This window comes from Ictidomys tridecemlineatus, chromosome 3, assembly GCF_052094955.1.
Source record: "Ictidomys tridecemlineatus isolate mIctTri1 chromosome 3, mIctTri1.hap1, whole genome shotgun sequence".
NCBI lineage: Eukaryota > Metazoa > Chordata > Mammalia > Rodentia > Sciuridae > Ictidomys > Ictidomys tridecemlineatus.
In genome coordinates, this window is record NC_135479.1 from 162,322,642 (window position 1) to 162,344,256 (window position 21,615).

At 35.5% G+C, this 21,615-nt stretch overlaps 1 pseudogene; it reads left to right on the forward strand.

Annotated features, from left to right (window-relative positions):
* Positions 1-17,754, forward strand: part of LOC144375746 (serine/threonine-protein kinase PAK 2-like) — a 40,292-nt pseudogene extending 22,538 nt beyond the window's left edge.
* Positions 17,755-21,615: the final 3,861 nt, after the last annotated feature.

Genomic DNA, 21,615 nt, shown 5'->3' on the forward strand with positions numbered 1-21,615 from the left:
ATGGAGGCTAGCCACTTTGAAGTGTCAATACTGAGCAGGAAACATAAAAGAGAAAGAGGAGAGGTGAAAATAGCATATTCCAAGTTAGAAAGTCCTTTTGCTACGAAGATATTACTTCCCTAGTGAGAGAAGACAGCTAAATGAATGACATTGCTTATCCCGTGTATATTCATCCAAATGATCAGAAGTAGAAACATGAGGAATGGACACCTAGAATTCATGAGGTAACCGACAGAGGTGACTAGCACAGAATTCTTAAATGTTTAGATCAGTTTTTATTTAAAATGCTGTCCTTCATGGGCAAATTATATGTTTATCAAAAGCTCTAGTGCAGTGGCGCACACTTGTACTCTCCCAGAGACTGAGGGGAATCATTAGTTCAAAGCCAACCTCCGCAATTTAGCAAGAGCCTAAGCAAATAAGTGAAACTGTGTCTTTAAATAAAATACAAAAAGGACTCCGGATGTGGCTTAGTGGTTGAGTGCTCCTGAATACAATCCTGGTTCTCCCTGCCCCACCATCCCTGCAAAAATAAAAAATAGCTCCTGAAGCTTAGAAATTGACATTTAAAAAGAAACAAACAGAGACAAAATGGAAAATTAAGTATACTATTTATTTTTTTGAAGTGATAACATATATGAATTATAGACGACTAGTAAAAAATGATACTAGTGGTTGTACTACAGGGTTACACGTGATTTTCTTCCATATATATAAATTTTATAATATATATATATATGGGAAATGGTAATAAATTTTGAAACTTTAGCCCTAATTATGGGGTCTGCATTCATGGAAATAAATTTTCAGGTACATGTCTCTGCTTTTCAAAATAATATTTCTAGTCAGCATGGAAGATAAGCCATAGGTTTTAGATTCATGAGAACTTGACTTCAGATGCTGATTCTGTCACTTACTATGTGATCTTAGATGAGTTACTTAACCTCTCCAAGCCTCTTATTTGCCAAACAAGACAAATAATTCCTGTGTTATAGAGTTATTTTGGTTGGAAAACTCCAAAATACAGACATAGACTACTATTATGGGCAAACTATGACTTAAAAATCATAATGAATATCATAATGATCTTCTGATTTTTTGTGCTGTTACATAGTAACTTTCCAATTTTCTGTTTATCTCTCAAACTATAAGCTCAGTAGTTTTATTAATATGGGGCTTAACATTGGAACTCTTGAACATAGAGTGTCATATGCTTAAAATAAAATAAATGTTTTGTATGTTCTATCTTTAGTTACCTGGTAGGAGACGACCTGTTTGTAGTAATGGAGTACCTTGCTGGTGGGCCACTGACTGATGTTGTTACAGCAACCTGCATGGATGAGGCGCAGATTGCTGCTTTGTGCAAAGAGGTGAGTTTGCTTTTTTTTGGGATAAAGCAGGGTGATGTGTGGTTAGCAAGAGATGTATAAAAGGAAAGTTTTTCTGCACAGAAATTTTTTATTATACTCATTCTCTAAGTTATCCCATATTGTTTCATCTTGGATGAGAGTTTCAGCTCTTCAAATGTAAGATACCTTGGGAATGAGTGTAGGCCGTTTTTTAAATTTTTGTTTGTTTGTGGTATTTGTGTTTGAATTCAGGGGCTACAATTTATATATGGAAGAAAAGCACCTATAATCCTGTCATACAGCCACTAGTATCATTTTTTACTAATTGTCTATCATTCATATATGTGATTACTTTTTTTTAAAAAAAGTTGAATAATATACTTAATTTTTCATTCTTTCTTTGTTGTTTGTTTGTTATCATCAATTTTACAATTGTAACACTGACTTATATCCCAAGTCTTTTTTATTTTATTTTGTTTATTTTGAGACAATCTTAAAAGTTGCCTAGGCTGGCCTGGAACTTGTTATCTTCCCACTTCTGCCTCTGGTATAACTGAGGTTACATGCGTGCCCAGTTAAGGCCTTTGAAGAAGTAAATTCATCAGCAAATCTACTTATGGTCCTCACACTAGTTTGTCATCCAGATAGGGCACTTCTGAGAAGAATGGGGGTGTTATTAAAAATATGCCATTCAGCAAGGTGTTGTGGTACAGGACTGTAATCCCCATGACTCAGGAGGCTGAGGGCAGAGGATTGCAAGTTCAAGGCTGGCCTCAGCAAGGCTCTAAGCAACTTAGTGAGAACTTGTTTCAAAATTAAAAATAAAAAGGGCTGGAGACGTACATCACTGGAAAGTTTCTCTGTGCAAAATCCCCAGTATCCCTCCTCTTGCACCCTCCCCACCCCCTGCAAAACTGGGAACTAGAACTATCACAGACAAAGCAAGACACGTGTTTACCTTTTTTTTTTTTAAGAGAGTTTTTAAAATATTTATTTTTCAGTTTCGGTGGACACAATCTCTTTATTTTATTGTTATGTGGTGCTGAGGATGGGACCCAGCGCCCTGCATATACAGGCCACATCCCCAACCCCATGTTTACCTTTAATATCAGTAAGTATCCTTCTGGCTTCATTTAGCTCACTGAAGGTAAAGGAATTTGTCATTTCCTTATATTTGTAATGATTTTCCAGATGTTCTGTTTGCTTAAGCAAGTAGAATTTTCCAAATTGCTTAAGTCTAAGCCAAAAACAAGCGTTTTATCTGTCCATCTGTAACTTTTTCTATAGAGGACACTAAGGCTAATGGTTTGCTTATTTTCATTGAAACTGATACTACTTGTCACAGGGATCTTTATCATAAAATACAATGTCATAAAAGTTTATGAGAGACTATTGTATAATACATAGTGAATTATTTTTATAAAGGTAACATTGTTGAAAATGTAATTTTGAGTTGTATTCCACCTAAAAAGGAAGGAAATAAGACCTGTTTCATAGTTCTGAATATTATATCCCTTAACAAAGTATGTTTGGACACTTAAAGTATAATACTTTATATCTATTTATGTTTCATTTGTTTTTCTCAATTTTTTTCATAGTTCATATAAAATCAGTTTCAGGATTCACTGGGTTATCTTTTATGTGCTTAAATATTTAAATTGTAACAATTTCTACTTATTTGTGCAAATATTTTTTCTGTGGTTTTATTCTTTTCAAGAGTCTGATTAAATGCCTGGTAAATATGATAAAACCATTTATATTTGTTTTTTCTTTGTAAAATAGTAGAGAATTTGTAATTTTAATAGTTACAAATTATGTGCAGACTTTGTTGCTCTACTTTGATGAGAATAAGAATAAAAATACAACTTTTCCCAAGTGCATAAAATTATATAATATATACTTTCAATTTATATTCAAAAATCATTAGGCAAAGAAATTATTTAAATCTCATCTTATTCTTGTATTTAAGGAAAAGAGGAATTTATCCTTATATTTTAAATATTTTTATATTTTTAATATTTTTAATACTTTTAGTTGTAAATAGACACAATAACTTTATTTTATTTATTTATTTTAATTGTGGTTGTTTTATTGTTTGCTTGTTTTGTTTGTTTTACTTCTGGGGATCAGACCTAGGGCCTCACACATGCTAGGCAAGTGCTCTACCACTGAACTCCCATAGCCAATATTCTTTCATAGTTGATGTCAGGTTGTTGATAGAGCTTGACATAAAATCTACCAGAGAAGAAATGAAGAAGATGTAGTACATTTGTTGATAAACCTCTGATTGCAACCAGACCACCCTCAATAATCAGACTTCTGAGTACCTGAGGTTTCAAGTGCAAATAACCACAAGTTTATTCTCTATTTTTGAAATAATTTCTAAAGAACTTATATTTATTTACCATTACTTGTGTCATTAGGCATTTAAACCTGAAAAGGCCTAGAAGTTATATGGACTCATCCATCATTTTATAAGAGAGACCATTGAAGACTTAAATTTTAAAAATCTGTGGCAGAAACTGGGGATGTAACTCAGTGGTCTGTTTGCTTATCCTACACAGTGTCCAGGGTTTGATACCCAGGACTGCAAAACCAATAAATAAATTGATGGTGGATGAGCTAGGAATGTGGCAGATGTCTGCAGGCTTAGCAGCCCAGGAAGCTGAGGCAGTCGGATAATTTGAGGCCAGTGTGGGCAACATAGAAAGGCCTTGTCTAAAAAAAAAAAAAAAAAAAAAAGATCATTGGGAAAGAAAGGACTTAATAAGATATTATTTAATGATGTCTATAGATGAATCAGACTGTGGCAGGGGATCTTCTTACTAATTAAGGTATTACATTTTCTGAATTTTGCATATGATAGAATTTTTTTTTAAATAAATGTTACGTATTGCAGGGTCTTTGGCTGAATACTACAGGCAGTGCTCAGGCCACAACTACTACTATAATGATTCTGCGTGAACTACTGCATGGGACTTTCTGGGACCATTTAATTGATACCTATTTTCTTGTGTTTAGTGTTTATAGGCATTGGAGTTTTTATATGACAATCATGTGATTCACTGGGACATAAAAAGTGACAGTGTGCTCTTGGGAATGGAAGAAGTTAAACTTAGTGAGTAACAAGTAAAGAAAAAACATTCATTATTTATTTTTTATTATACTTCCCTCCCTTTTTAATTAAAAAAAAATCCCTCACTGTTAATATTTTTGAAAATAATATATGGAAGGGGAAAGAATCTCGTGGTAAAAAACTATGAACTGAGAACTGGACTGTGCCTAGGACTGTCATAGTGTTGATGCTATATTAAAGATTTCAAGTTGAATTTGTTTCTTCCATCTGTTACACTGTTTTTTCTCTTCAGCATTCTCTGTTTTGTACAGTACAGCCTAATCTGGAGATGGCTGAAATCCTGCCATGTCCTCTGGAGGATGTAAGCAGAGCTATTAAACTATATCCTCTAAAGTTTACTCAATCAGGTCATCAAAATATAAAATTCTATTTTTAAATTATCTTAGTGATCAAATTAGAAATAGATAATCATATACATTTTGGTGGAGACATATGAACATGGAATTAGACTTTTTTGGATAAAATTTTATGATTGCCACTTACTAGATGCATGATCTTAGGTGAATTAACTAAATATATATATGCCTTGGTTACCCTATTTGTAAATGAGAATAATTTCAATAGTAAGCATAGATGGGGCTGGGCTTAGTGGGGCATGCCTGTAATACAAGTGGTTTGGAAGACTGAAGCAGGAGAATCACAAGTTCAAAGCCAGCCTTAGCAACTTAGTGAGGCCATGCGCAATTTATTGAGACCTTATCTGAAAATCAAAAATTAAAAGGGATGCCGATGTGGCTCAGTGGTTAGACAATCCTAAATTCAATCCTTGTTTATCCCCCCACAAAAAAATTAAAAACATACTTGGGACAGGGGTTATAGGTCATGGTACAGCACTCACCTAGTATGCAGATGATCCTCAGTTTAATTTCCCAGCACCACAAAAACTAAATAAATAAATTTTAAAATAAATTAACCAAGCCAGGCTCAGTGGTGCACATCTGTATCTCAGTAGTTCTGGAGGCTAAGGCAGGAGGATTGAAAGTTCAAAGGCAGCCTCAGCAACTGAGCAAGGTCCTAAATCAACTTAGTAAGATCCTGTCTCTATATAAAATATTTAAAAAGCCTGGGGATGTGACTTGGTGGTTAAGCATCAGTATCAAAAAAAAAAAAAAAAGATAAATTACCCAGTTTTTAAAAATTACCTCTCATGGGGTTATCATGAGGATTGGATAGTTTCACAACGTACTTGGGATAGTACCTGGCTTTTATAAACACTCATTTTCATTATAAATATTATTTTACCTAACAGTTTTCAGTATTCGCTCCTATAGAATTACTATAAAGATATGCACCTCAATTAGTAAAAAGATATTCTCTGCAATATAGTAAAGACATTTAAAACTAATCTTAAATGTCAAACAGTAAAGGAATGGTAATTTGATGTTTATACTCTACAATATATGATAGTTTTTAAAATGAGGCATATAAATCTTCTAATATCGAAGGATCTCTTAAATAAACAGTTTACAAAATATCCTAGTTAGGTAAAACAAACGAAGCAGTTCATAAGTTTTATTCATTCTTATGTAAATACAAAACAGTCTAAAGCTTACAGACCTGATACTAGTAGTTACATAAGTAGTTGAATGGCTTTAACAATAGAAGGGAAGAAAAGATTGTAAATTCTGATCCTGACTTTTCTACAAAATTAACATCAAGTGCTAAAGTAGGTTTTTATTTCTCAGTTATACTACAGATAGTTGGGGTAGATTCATGCTAATGAGTATTTTATCAGTACTACTGCACTCAACTGTGTTCTTTTTCTAAGCTCTCTGCTATATTGTATGCTTAGGGATTCTAGCTTCTTTTTGTTTTATTCTAAGCACTCTTCACTTTTGTCTGAGTCACTGCATTTAGGTTTGGTGTCTAACTTTGATCATTTCCCTCACTTTTTGGATTTCTTTAACTTAAATTTTTTAGAGTAAAATGTGTTAAGAATAAAAACCCTCCCACTAATTTGTACTCCATTAGAGGAAGAAAAAGCAAAAAGTGGCAGTATATAACATTATAAAAATATTTTAATCCCTGTCTTGATTACTTTATTATTAATTTCTTTTTTTAAAAAAAGGAGCCTGAATAGTGCAAATGTAATTATTGCATCTGAGATGAACTCTTTTGTAAAACCATCTCCAGAAGCTATTAATTCTAGATGTTTTGTTTTTGTTCCTTAGCCAACTTCACATTTGTGCTCAGATCACCCCTGAACAGAATAAACATACTACCATGGTTGGAACACCTTATTGGATGGCACCAGAAATGGTTACACAGAAAGCTTATGGCCCTAAAGTTGACATTTGGTCCCTAGGTATCATGGCTATTGAGATGCTTGAAGGAGAACCTCCATACATGAGGGAAGATCCTTCATGGGTAAGAACAGTTTAACACCAGCTTTACTGTAAAAAAAAATAAAATACTTTTCCTTAAAGCATAGTTAGAACTTCCTTGTGTTGTTCATTGGCCAAGACTTTAGAATCAAAACTGGATAAAACCTAACCTCTGTCCTTACTTTGTATCTACAATTACACTGCTTCTGAGTTATTGAGCTGATAGTGTTAACTGATGAGTGTAGATTTTTATTAGTCAGCTGTATGGTCTCTTGTTTGGGGTATAAGTAAGAATATACTCAGCTTTCTACACCTGTAATTCCAGGGACTTGGGAGGTTGAGGTAGGATGATTGCAAGTTCGAGGTCAGTCTGGGCAACTTCACAAAACTCCATCTCAAATTTAAAAGGCTGTGGAGGAAGCTTAGAGGTAGAACACCCCTGAGTTCAATTCTTAGTATTACAAAAATTAAAATGAAAAAAAGATTGGAATCCTCATACATTGCACGTTGCACTGCTTTAGAAACAATTTTGACGGTTCCTCAGAAAGTTAATATTGCGTTACCATGTGATCTAGCAATTCCACTACTAGGTATATGTCAAGAAAATTAAAAGCATGTGTCTATGGAGTGGGAGACGGAGCTCAATGGTCGAGTTCCTGGCATGCACAAGGCCCTGGCTTCAGTCCCCAGAACTGCCAAAAGGAAACAGGCATAAAAGGAACATGCCCAAACAAAACACGCACAGAGTGTTGATAGCATTATTATTTACAGTAGCAAAAAATGGAAACAACCCAATTATCTGTTCACCTGATGAACAGTGGAATATTGTTTGGCCATAAAAGGGAAGGAAGTAATGATACATGTACAACATTGACTCTTGAAAATCTTATACTAAGGAAAAAATCTAGACTACAGAGGGATAATTCTTTGGATATTCTTTGCTGAATGTTTTGTATTATGTTGCCAAAGATTCCAGTTCAAGTAAGCAGTTAAAATAATTTAAATAAGTAATTAAATTAGAAATCTTTTCAGAACAATTTTCAAAACCCTCTACTTTAATATATCTATTTAGCCAGTATTGAGTTTAGCACCTGCCTCGTGCTAGGCAGTGTTTAAGTCGCTGCCTAGAGAACCAACAAAAATTCCTGCTCTTGTAGAACCTACATTCTTGTGGAACGAGAGAAAGAATAAGGTGAATCAGAATAATACATTAAGCAATGGATCCTTGAAATGCTGGACTGGCAAGGAAAGAGGGAGGCAGGGGAGTCAGGGGTTTGTTTTTAAAAGGGTGCTTTTGGAAGGCTTCACTGCAGTGACATTTGGACACAGGATGTAAGATCCTGATGCTTGTTTATTTAGGGAAAGGGCATGCCAAGCACAAGAAACAGCGATTACAAAAGCCCTTAAGCAAGAATGTTCCTGGTGCATTCAAAGATCTTGAAGGAATTTAGCAGAGTCAGAGTGCATTGAGCAAACAATAGGCAATAAGGTGGTCAGTGAAATGAGGCCCTGTGTAGTGCTGTGTGGGGATTCTGACTTTTTATCTAAGATGGGGATTCTGGCTTGTGTTCTAAAATGGGGAAACCATTGGAAAGTTTTGAACAGAGGCATAAAATAGTCTTACTTAAATTTTAATAGGCTCACTCTGGTCACTTTGTGAAGAGGAGATTTTCAAGGAAGGCAAAGGCAAAAGCAGAAAGGCCAATTAGGAAGCTGTTGCAATAATTCAGGCAAGAAATGACAGCATTGTAGACCAGGATGTTATCAGTGGAGGTGATAAAACAAATAGCTAGATCCTGGATTTATTTTGAAAGGAGAGTCTATGTAAAAGAAGAGTTGAGGATAGTTCCAAGAGTTTAGCCTAAGCAAAGGGAAAGATGAAATTGAAGTTTACCTTAGTTGAGAGAGGAAAGACTGCAGAAAGAGGAGAGGAGTTGGGATTGTAGGTGGGAGTTCAGTTGACAACAGTTTAACATGTTTGAGGCATGTTAAGGTTAAGATACCTAGTAAGATATTCAAGTGGATATGTTGATGAGGCTGCTGGGTATGCCAGTCTGGAACCCAGGTGAAAGATATAAAACTGAGGCTCCTTGGCTACAGATATTTTCTAAAGCTACAAGGCAGGATGAGGTCAAGTAGGTATAGACAGACAAAATTTTAGCTGGCACACTGACACAGTCCATAACTAAGTGTTGATGAGGCAGACCAGCAAGGAGACTAATAAGAAATGACTGGAAATGTAGATAAAACTAGATAAAGATATGCCCTGAAATCTGTATGCAAAAACTAAGGGAGAGATCAGCTTGGCAGAAACTATAATTATGTCAATATAGATAAAGACTGAGACTTGGTCAATTTAGATGTAATGTTGGTGAAAACTTGATGAATGGGGACATCTGCTTTCTGTCAAAATAAAATAACAGATTAACCCTTTTTGGCTGAAACAACTCCCCAAAACTAGATTATATAAAACAGTGGTTTTCAAGACACTGCATCACACAAGGAAGGAAGGACAGACAATGATGTATGAAAGTGAGTAACAACTGAAGTGAACCCCATGACTGGCCCAATTTCCAGTCCATGTGCAGAGAGGGATGACCCTGATGGGACATTGTTGGAAAAGTTGTGAAAGGAGGAAAGATGGACTCTCAAGATCTGTGCAGGGCCCCTCCCCCCTTAAGCATTCAACAGAGATTGGTGTGAAGAGCCAATGTAAGGACTAAGATACAATTATTTGACAAGATTGGAAAGAACCAGGTAGACGTATAGTTCAGTGGTGTAGTGCTTGTCTAACACATGCGCAAGGCCCGCGATTCAATCTCCATCACTAGAACAAACACTGGGGCTGGGTGTGATGGTGCACACCTATAGTCCCAGCTATTTGGAAGGCTGAGGACCACTTGAGCTCAAGTCTGGGCAACATATTGAGATCCCCAGCTCAGAAATATAAGATTGAATAGAGTAATGCCTACCCCATGTGTAAGCTTGGGAATAGTGCCTGTTTCTCTCAGCCACCATGGAAAAATCCTTAATCATTCACAAGATATTGAGTAGAAGACTCATCATAAGTGTCTTGTCTCAATGATGGAAAATAATTACCATTAAATTAAATGTTACTAAAGATAGCAGATTACAACAGTCACTAATATGCCATTAGGTAAAAATGTTAGTATATAACAGATGTGATTCTGCTATCTGTATTTGGGATAGAAATGGGAGTTCAAAACCCAATGGAGTCAAATGTATGAAAGATGATTTATCAAGAGCTCTGTAATATTTGGAACAATCAATAAAAAAAAATTAAATGTTACTTCAGTTCCACGTAACACATCTTACAAATAAGACCCAAATAGCTTAAAACTTCATCCAAGAACAAAGCTCAAGAATATTTATAGGGCCACAACATAACCATGGTTATACTCAGGCCTCAGAAGAGGCTTGTCTTCAGCATCCTCTGCTGTGGATCTGATTGGACCCAGTGAAACCAGTTAAATACCATATGTCGTCAACCATCAGTAGATCCAGAAGCTAATCAAAGATGGTATGTTCATCCACTAGTTTGTGACTTTCCATTCCCAGGATCAATCTGGAAAAACACCTTGGCCTTCAGGAAGGGGAGTTATATAGGTTAGAAAAGGTAATCTGAAAGAGAGGGTGTGAATTGTGCACCAGCTGCTCACAAGATACCATGAATCTAAGGAGCTTGCCACTTGTACCAGATCCTGTACCTGAAGATAAATCAACATGGCCAAAACCAAAGCAGATTCTCATGGAACATATCCACAAACTGAAGGCAGACAAAACCTGTGAGAATCTTGACTGACGTGGCTGAGGCCCACAGGTCGGAAACCAGGGAAGCCAACAAGCTCTGTGAAGAGCACCTCCAGGTCAAGAAAGGAGGGGAAAATCATCAAGACTGTTCAAAGATGAAGAGACCCAGAAATAAAGCTTTAGCTCCTGTGTGATCTCCATAGTTACACACATTGGCCATTCAAATAAAAGAAGCCTTGATCCACCTGGAAAAAAGTAAGAGAATATTTATAGGAATCCAGAAGTGGCCAGGACCCAACAGGCACTGAGACATACATTCAAAGTTTTAACAGAAAGACAAGGGGTAGAAAAACATAGTCCATCATGAAGTATAGAACTGGCACAGATAAAAGAATTAGCACACAAGGTCATTAAAATATTTTTTTATAATTATGTTCCAGGTATTAAAAAGTCAGACATTTGGAAGGCATATTTTTAAAAGACCCAAATTAACCTCAATCATGTGTTGTGGTTTGGATATGAAGTGTCCCTGAAAAGCTCCAGTGTTAATGCAGGAATATTTGTAAGTGAAATGACAGGATTGTGACAGTCCTAACCCTATCAGGCTATCCTAGTTGGAATGGATGAGTGGAAACTGTAGGAGTGTGGCTGGAGGAGATGGGTCACTGGAGGCTGCCCTCAAAGCATTTGTTTTCCCTGTGCCCTTTTTCCCTTTCTCCCTCTCTGGGCTTTCTGGCCACCTTGAGCAGAGCAGCACTCCTCTATCATGCCCTTCCGCCATGATGTTCTGCTTCACCTTGAGCCCAGAGCAATGCCATCAGTGTACCATGGACTAAACCGCTGACACAGTGAGTCCAAATACCTGTCCCTCTAAGGTTTTCTTATCAGGTATTTTGGTCACAGTAACACAAAACTGATTAACACATTATGGAAACTATAATATCTGATGTTGGATTAATGGTAAATTATTATAGAAATAAATTCTAGTCACAGTGAAACGTAAAAATAGAAGTGAAAAAAGTTTAAGTGAAGTAGAATCAGTGAGCTGTGAGACAGTCTCCAGTCTTTTAGTAATGTGTAATAAAGTTCTGAAAGAAAAGGTCAACCCAAAAATCTATCTTTCAAAAGCTAACTAACAGTTTTCTCAAACACATTACAGTTGGAAGTACTTAACTATATGATTAAATATATAATTTTTGTTACATAAGTAGCTTTAAAAGATAAAACTGTTTAAATAAAAATAATAACAGTGGAGGTAGGAGATAATGCATATGTAAAATGACAACAGAAGAATCAGGGCCAAGGAGAAAGAACACTAAGATTCTTGTCCTGTGTAACATGGTGCATCACTTGATGGTAGAGTGTGTTCATTGAAAGATGAAAACATTGAATAATAAAAGACAAAGTTGTACTTAATAAGCAAGGAAGATGTAGCAGTGGTAGAGCTAGTGTGTTAGTGTGTGTAAGGCTCTGAGTTCAATCCCTAGGGTCACAAAAATAAATAATTAAATGAAAAAGCCATCCAACAATGTGTATAAATACCAAAACATCACGTGGTACCCTGTAAATACATAAAATTACTAATAGTCAACTAAAAGTATACATTTAATTTTTTGACAAGAAGGCCACATTGAGCGAGATATATCATAGGGGACAACTAAAAGAGCTCCTCCTAATAACCAAAGCTGGAACAATTGGAACAGCAAAACAAAGCAGTAAGGAATTGTAACTTGAAAGTTAAAATAAGTATCTATGAGTCCATGCTGATATAAAATATTGAATAAATAACTGGGAGAAGAGACAGGTCAATCACCTATACAGAAGAATTCTAAAAGTTTATATGGATGCTCCATCCTGCAGGAAGTAGAGCGTAACTCAAGTATGGAATTCACATAGTGAGTTCCAGAGAATAGAGTATGGGGAAGGAAAAGGAACTGCACAGTGGGAAAATTTAACAAGCCTTTGGCCAGGTGATTAGGTCAACATCGGCAGTCATAAATCATGTTGCTAATAGGTACCTTTAATATGATGTAATGAAAACAGTACTGATGCCAGGCATGGTGGACCAGCTATTTGGGGGGCTGAGGCAAGAGGAGGGTCACAAGTTGTAGGCCAGCCTCAGCAACTTAGTAAGGTCCTATCTCAAAATTAAAAATAAAAAGGGCTTGGGCTATAACTCAGTGGTAGAGAACTTCTGGGTTCACTCCCCAATACTGCAAAAGAAGAAAAAGAAAGAAAAGTCTGTGATCTTCCTCATAAAAACCCATTTGATATAACCTTGAAAAAAACATGTCAGACACAGAGGGCAATCCTACAAAGTATGATATAGTACCTGACCAGAACTCCTCAGAACTGTCTAGAGTCATCAGAAACAGGGAAAGTCTGAGAAATTGTCAGCCAAGAGACATCTAAGGAGACATGACAACTAGATACATATCTTAGAACAGGAAGGATAGTGGGAGAGTAAATGGAATAGGGAAATCCAGTATGCTGCTGAAAGCACTAAGAGCCCATATGAGGTTAATGGATATCAATCTCGAGTGGTGCCAGTCATTGTAGATGAGTGGGGTGTATCCCTCTACATTCAGCTGCATGGATACATGAAGGAATGCAGTTTTAACTACATTTAGCTGAATAAATGCTGTAAAGCGAGTGGGAGAAGGACATGGAAGTGATACGTGAAAGGAATGATGGACACTAAAAGACCCATGGGATTTTAGGTCTCAGTGGAGTCATGGGATTGCTGACTCTGTAGTGCTAGGAGTACAAAAGCCAGGAGGTAGAGCACAACAAAAATTTAAGAGTTGCAGTTGCTGGTGTCTGTCCTGGCAGAGGGTAGGACACAGTGTATATGGTGAGAAAGGCTAGTGCATAAGCGTATCAGAGAAGAAGACAAGGAAATCTAACACGCATCTCTGTAGCTATTGAAATAATGTGAATTATTTCAGGAGTAATAGTAGGGATAACAGTGCAAAGAGATATGATCTTGAAGGAGTTGGTCTGGTCAGGGGGTGGCCTGGGGTTTAGTAGATATTTAAAACAAGGAAAGGTAGATTTGTAGTCAAAAGTCTGCATTATAGAGGAAAAGACTTCAAAGAGCAATGGAAAAACCAAAAGACACTTGCTTCATCTCTAGACCGAAGTTGTGGGAGAAAAAAAGCCACCGCTAGAAAGCACCACTGGTGAAAGTAAGGAGAATGTTCAGAGCCACTTGGGCATTAGTTGGAGAAACTGGGGGGATGACTAGGAGTCTTGGCTACTTATGATCGTTAAAATAAATGAAGGTAAAGAGAGTATAAGTGAGATGAATCTCAAGTGGAGAGAAGACTGTGAGCAGGGGTAGGGGGATTGTTGATGGTGGGGGTGGTTAATACTTAGCTTCATTATTTTCTGAACTTCCATCTTTACCCTTTTGATGGAGATATAGATGCTTCCAATCATCTTGTGATTTTAACCTGAAATTAATTGCTTTCTCAGGCATGATGTCTTAGAGTAAAATTAATTCAGGAGAAAATTTTGGTGACCTTGGGTTTGGCAGTGTTTTTAGGTACAATAGTAAAAGCACCATCCATGAAATAATAAATTGGACTTCCTTAAAATTCTAATCTTCTTAGGGCTGGGGTTGTATAGAATGCTTTCCTGGCATAGGTAAGGCACTGGGTTTGATCCTCAGCACCACATTAAAAATAAATAAGATCTTCTGGGCTGGTGATGTAGCTTAGTGGTGGAGCTTCTGCCTAGCATATATGAGGGTCTGGATTCCTAAGCCCTGAAAAAAAGGAGGGAGGGGCAAAAATATCTAAATAAACTACTCACTAAAGAAGATACATAGGTGGCAAATTAGCCCATGGACGGAACTAAACATGCATGAGTGAGGGGATTGCTAAATTAACATAACAATGAGATACCACTGCATACCTGTTAGAATGCTCAAGTTCAAAAAATCTGAGGGAGGATGTGAAGCAACAGGAACACTCATTTATTGCTACTGAGATGCTCCACTCCAGAAACAACTTTTCTGTTTCTTACAAAACTAAACATGTCCTTACCACATAACCCAGCAATGTTTTCCTAGGTATTTACCCAAATGCATTAAAACATGCACAAAAACCTATGCACAAATGCTTATAGCATCTTTATTCACAATTGCCAAATCTGGAACCAAAATATCATTCAAAAAGTGAATGTAAGGGCTGTGTGTATCAGTGGTAAAGCACATGTAGTATGCTTAGGCTCTGGTATCCATTCCCAGCACCACAAAATAAATGAAAGAAAATAAAATGTACATGATACATCCATACAACAAAATATTTTCATTGATAAAAACTGAGCTATCAGAACATACACAAAAAAATGAAGAAATTTATCTTATTTACTTATTTATTTATTAAAGGGTAAAAGCATGGAAAATTTGTTACATGCCTATGGCATGGGCATATTAGCTCTGAATGATCTTTAAAAGCTTATTGCTTAGTGAAGAAAATCATTCTAAAAAGGATAGATGCTGTACAATTTCAAGTATAGAGCATTGGCTGGAAGTGTTCATCAGTTGTAGTGTGCTTGCCTAGCATGACTGATAACCCTGAGTTCTATCCATAGCACCACAAAAAAAATCAAAATGTAAATAAGTTTAGGACATCTGAAGTATGAAGAGATTTAAAAAAAATCAGTGATTACAGGGATTCAGGAGTGTGGAGAGAATGAATAGTAGGTTTTTAGGGCAGTGAATTTATTCAGTATGATATAATGGTAGACACATGACAAAATTCATTTTTTCACAACCCACAGCATTATAGAATACAATACAAAGAATTAACTCTAAACTGTGAACTTTTGATTAATAGAAGTATATCCATATTTGTTTATTTGTGGTAGAGTATTTGCCTAGCATGCACAACTCCCCAAGGTTCAAGCACCAGCACCACAACACACACACACACACACAAAGTATTTATATATAGATATATATACATGTATATATCATTTGTAGTAAGTATACTATATTGTAGTGAAAGATATTAATAATAAGAAAATGAAGTGCTAATATAAAAACATTTTAGGATCCACATTTTGAGATCAAGTATGCGTTTGGAAAATACACGTGAAAGGCTATATAGTTGTCTTTTCAGTGTTAAAGAAGGTCAGTGAGATCCAGGGTTGTGGCTCAGTGGTAGAGTGCTTGCCTAGCATTCGTGAGGCACTGGGTTCAATCCCTAGCACCATGTACAAAATAAATGAATAAAATAAAGTTATTGTGTCCATCAATAACTTATTTTTTTTTAAAAAGATGGTCAGTGAGAGCCATTAAATTTTTCCTCTTGTCTCACAAGGCAACTCAGCTGTGGCCTGTATTGTCTGCTTAATTTCAAAACCTAAAACTTCTACTAAAATCATAAATTAAAAATAATTTAATTTAGGGTAATAATAAACAATGAAAGAATATAAAGATTTATTTAAAGGGGATTGGTTAAATTATGAAAACACCCATGTGATAAGGCACTGTTCAATTTAGCCATTAGAATAATTTTACCATCAGTTAATAGGATGAAGCTGGCATATAGCTAGTTAAGAAAAAGAGTTTCAGTAAATTCAAATTGTTTTGAAATGTGACTTTTTAAAAGCTGCAGATATTTAACAGGGTAGACACACATTGATAGTATGATTGTCATCAATTTTCTTTATACTTTTATGTACTATAGGTGGGGTTTTTGTTATTATTGTTATTTTGTTTTCTTTAAGAAAGATGTGTTGCATTTATAGTTCAACACAGAAAAGATAAAGATGCCAGGCCTAGTGGCACACACCTGAAATCTCAGCTTTGGAGAGACGGAGGCAGGAAGATCCCAAGTTTGAGGCCTGTCTGGGCAACTTAGAGATACAGTCTCAAAATAAAATGAAAAGTAGGCTGGGGTATAGCTCAGTGGTAGAGCACTCACTTGCCTAAAATATGCCTGGGTTCAATTCCTATACTACACCACACCATCCCCCCAACCAAAAAAAAAAAAAAAAGAGAGAGAGAGAGAAAGAGAGAGAGAGAGAAAAGAATAAGTAAAGGAAGGAAAAATATCTGTAAGAATAAATCCAAACAGGTACAGATAATGATAACTTCACTTTACTCACTTTAGTATTCATGGTGATTATCTTTGAAGAATTACAAGGAACTGGAGATATTTTTCAGTGGTAGATATTTCCCAGAATGCACAAGGCCCTGAGTTTGATGCCACTATCACAAAGGGGAAAAAAAAGTGTTCTGTAAAATACATTCTAACTTTGTTAAGCTACCTTAAGAAGGTGGTGAATGTCTTATCCAATGGTTGCACACGTGTAATCCCAGTGACTCTGGAGGCTAAAGAGGATCACACGTTTGAGGCCAGCCTGGACAATTTGGTGAGACCTTGTCTCAAAGATAAAAAATAATAATAAAAAGAATGGGTTATGCATGTAGCTCACTGGTAAAACAATACTGGCTTCAACCCTCAGTAGCCCACTCCCCACCGCCGCAAAATAGAATGTCACAGATGCTGTTCTATTTTCAGGCCCTATATCTGATTGCCACACATGGAAAGCCGGAACTGCCAAACCCAGAAAAAGTTTCACCTGTGTTTCAAGATTTCTTAAATCAATGCTTGGAAATCAATGTAAAGAAAAGGGGTTAAGCCAAGGAATTATTACAGGTAAATTTGGAAATGATGCCATTTTGGGGAAATGCTGACTCTTTTTGAATATACAAGAAAAAGTTTTCATTTCACTATTCATTGATCACTACCAGTAAGGCAGCTGCTACAGTTTAGGGTTTCATCTGCCAGGAATAAGTTTAATATCGTGATAGTAAGTTTTTGTATGTTATTAAATACCATATATATTCAATGCTGGTGTAAGTGTATTTATGGGCTGTTTGTAGATTTTTGGAAAGTAGAAAAACTAAATCAACTCTGTTTTCAACTATGAAAATTATGGAAAATTATGGCAGATATTAAAATATGTATTTTAAGTAAATTGTATTCATAAGTAGTCTTCAGAGTTTAGTTGAAAGAAAATGTTTTGCTTATAAATTGTGCACTTGTTTGTCCCCTCTTTTTGGCAGCACCCATTCCTGACTTTGGTGAAACCGTTGTCTGGTTTGACACCTCAAATCTTTGCCGCTCTAGAAGTAATGAAGAGAGAAAAATGTTAATGTCATTGAGAAGAATTAATATTCTTTTTCCACTTCCTAAAAAGAAAATTTTAAACAAATGTAATAAAGTGTTTATTGTTTTAAAAGATGTGTAACTTAAAAGTTGCCATTTTAGCCATGTTAAGTGGACAACTCAGTGGTATTAATTACACTCACAATGTTGTATGACCTTCTGTTTCTAGAACAGTTGTGTCATGCCAAATAGAAGCTCTGCCACCATTAAGTCATAATTCTCATTCCTCTTCTTCCAGACCCTGGACACCACCATTCTTGTGTTTTTTTTTTCTTTTCTTCTCCTTGTTCTAATTATTCATGACAGTAGAATGCACTTTTGACACATCACACATAAATGGAGTGTAACATCTCATTTTTTGGATTGGACATGATGTAGAAACATATTGGTCATGTATTCATGTACTATGCACATAGGGTAATAATGTACAATTCATTCTACTCTCCTTTTTACCCTCATACCCTCTCCCCTCCCTTCACTCCCCTCTATCTAATCCAAAGTATCTCTGTTCTTCCCTAGCCATCCACTAATTGTAAATTAGTGTCCACATATCAGGGAAAACATTTGGCCTTTGGTTTTCTGGGATTAAATTATTTTGCTTAGCATGATATTCTACAGGTCCATCCATTTACCTACAAATACCATCATTTTATTCTTCTTTAATGCTGAGTAATATTTCATGTGTAGATAAATCACATTATCTTTATCCAGTCATCTGTTGAAAGACGCCTAGGTTGGTTACATGGTTTAACTATTGTGAGCTGAGATGCTGTAAATATTGATATGGCTACGTCACTGTACTATGCTGATTTTAAGGGTTTTTTTTTTGTTGTTTGTTTGTTTGTTTGTTTTTGAATAGACAGGGGAATGGGATAATTGGGTCAAATGGTGGTTCCTTTCTAAATTTTCTTTGGAATCTCCATACTGCTTTCCATAATGGTTGCACCAATTTGCAGTCCCACCAACAATTTATGAGTGTCCCTTTTCCCCCACATCCTTGCCAACACTTATTGTTCCTTGTATTCTTCATAATTGAGATGCTAACAGAAATGATGAAACCTTAAAGTAGTTTTGATTTTTTATTTCTCTAATTGCTAGAGATTAGAGATGTTGAACATTTTTTCGTATATTTGTTGATAAATTGTATTTGTATTTGTTCTTCCAAGAAGTGTCTGTTCAGTTACTTAGGCCATTTATTCATTGGGTTATTTGGTGAGATTTTTTTTTCTTTAGTTCTTTATATATCCTAGAAATAAATGCTCTGAGAGCACATGGCAAAGATTTTTCTCTCATTCTGTAGGCTCTCTCTTCACATGATTGTTTCATTTGCTGAGAAGAAACTTTTTAGTTTGAACCCATCCCATGTATTGATTCTTGATTTTAACTTAAGATTCAGGGTTTTGTTAGAAAGTCATATCCTCAGCCAACATGGTGAAGAATTTGGCCTCATTTTTCTTCTGTTAGGTGCAGGGTCTCTGTTCTAGTGCCTGAGTCTTTGATCCACTTTGAGTTCAGTTTTGTGCTGGGAGATGGAATATGGGTTTAATTTCACTTAGTTTAATATATAGATTTCCAATTTTCCCAGCACCATTTGTTGAATAGGCTATCTTTTCTCCAGTGAATGTTTTTGGTGATTTTATCTGAGATAATGTATTTATGTGGGGTTTTTTCTATCTTCTATTCTGTACCATTGGTTTGTGTCTTGTTTTAGTGCCAATATCTTGCCATTTTTTTTCACTAGAGCTCTGTTGTATAGTTTAAGTCTGGTATTGTGATGCTTCCTTCCTCATTCTTCTTGCTAAGGATTGTTTGGTGTATTCTGGGTCTTTTATTTTTTTTCAAATAAATTTCATGTTTGCTTTTTCTAGTCCTATGAAAAGAATTTTGTTGGGATTTTAATAGGAATTGCATTAAGTGTCTGTAGTGCTTTTGATAGTATGGTAATTTTGACAATATCAATTTTACCTCTTCAGGAGCATGGGAGATCTTTCCATCTTCTAAGTTCTTATTCATTTTATTTAGTGTTCTGTAGTTTTTATTGTAGAGGATTTTCACCTCTTTTGTTAAATTAATTCCCAAGGTTGTTTAGTTGTTGTTGTTGTTGTTTTGAGGTTATTGGGAATGGGGTAGCTTTTTCCTAATTTCTCTTTCAGTAGATTCATCACTGATATATAGGAATGTGTTTGATCTATGGGTGTTGATTTTATATCCTGCTACTTTCCTAAATTCATCTATTAACTCTAGAAGTTTTCTGATAGAATTTTTTTGATTTTCTTAATAAAGAATCATATTATTGGTAAATAATGATAGTTTGAGTTTTTCTTTTCCTATTCAAGAACAACATTGAATAGAAGTGATGAAAGACGGCATACTTGTCTAATTCTAGTTCTTAGAGGGAATGCTTTCAATTTTTATCCATTCAGAATGATGTTGGCCTTTGGTTTAACATAGATTGCCCTTAAAATGTGAGGTATATTTATACATAGTTTTTCTAGTGTTTTGAGCATGAAGTGGTGCTGTATTGTGTCAAATCCTTTTTGTGCATCCATTGAGATAATCAATGATTCATGTTTTGAACTCTATTGATGTGATGAATTATATTTATTGATTTCTGTATGTTGAGTCAACATTTGCATCCCTGGGATGAACCCCACATGATTATGGTGCACTATCTTTTTTTTTTTTTTTTAAGAGAGAGTGAGAGAGGAGAGAGAGAGAGAGACAGAGAGAGAGAGAGAGAGAGAGAGAGAGAGAGAGAGAGAGAGAGAGAGAGAGAATTTTTAATATTTATTTTTATTTTTTAGTTCTCGGCAGACACAACATCTTTGTTTGTATGTGGTGCTGAGGATCGAACCCGGGCCGCACGCATACCAGGCGAGCGCGCTACCGCTTGAGCCACATCCCCAGCCCGGTGCACTATCTTTTTACTACGTTTTCATATGCAGTTTTCCAGGATTTTATTGAGAATTTTTACATATATGTTAATCAGGGATATTGGTCTGAAATTTTCTTTCCTTGATATGTCTTTGGTTTTGGAGTCAGGGTGATATATGCCTCATAGAATGAGTTTGGAAGGTTCATTCCTTTTGTATTTCCTGGAGTAATTTGAGGAGTACTGGTGTTAATTCTTCTTTGAAGGTCTTGTAGAACTCATTTGATAATCCATCTGTTCCTGGGATTTTCTTGATTGGTAGGCTTTTGATGGTGACTTCTATTCATTGCTTGAAATTGATCTGTTTAAATCATATATGTCTTCCTGATTTAGTTAGGGTAGATCAAATATCTATAAATTTGTTGATGTCTTCAAGGTTTTCTATTTTATTGTAGTATAAATTTTCAACATTGTTTCTGATTACTTTCTGTATTTCAGTTGTATTCATGGAGATATTTACTTTTTCATTACATATTTTAATATTTTGAATTTCTCTCTTACTCTTCATTAACAGTCTTCATTGACTGTTTATCAATTGGATTTATTTTTTCAAAGAACCAACTTTTCATTTTGTCAGTTTTTTTAATTATTTCTTTTGTTTCAATTTCATATCTGATTTTAATTAATTCTTTTCTTACTCTGCTTTGGTATTGATTTAGTCTTCTTTTTCTAGGGCTTTTAGATGTAGTGTTAGGACTTTTATTCATTGACTTTTTAGTTTTAATGAATGAGCTCAATGCAATGAACTTTCTTCTTAGTACTGCCTTCATAGTGTCTCAGATATTTTGACATGTTGTATTTCTGTTCTCATTTACCTCTAAGTATTTTTTAAATTTCATCATTGATTTATTCTTTTTTATTCGTCATTAAATTGTGTATTATTTAGTTTCCAGGTGTTAAGTTAGCTTCTATTTTT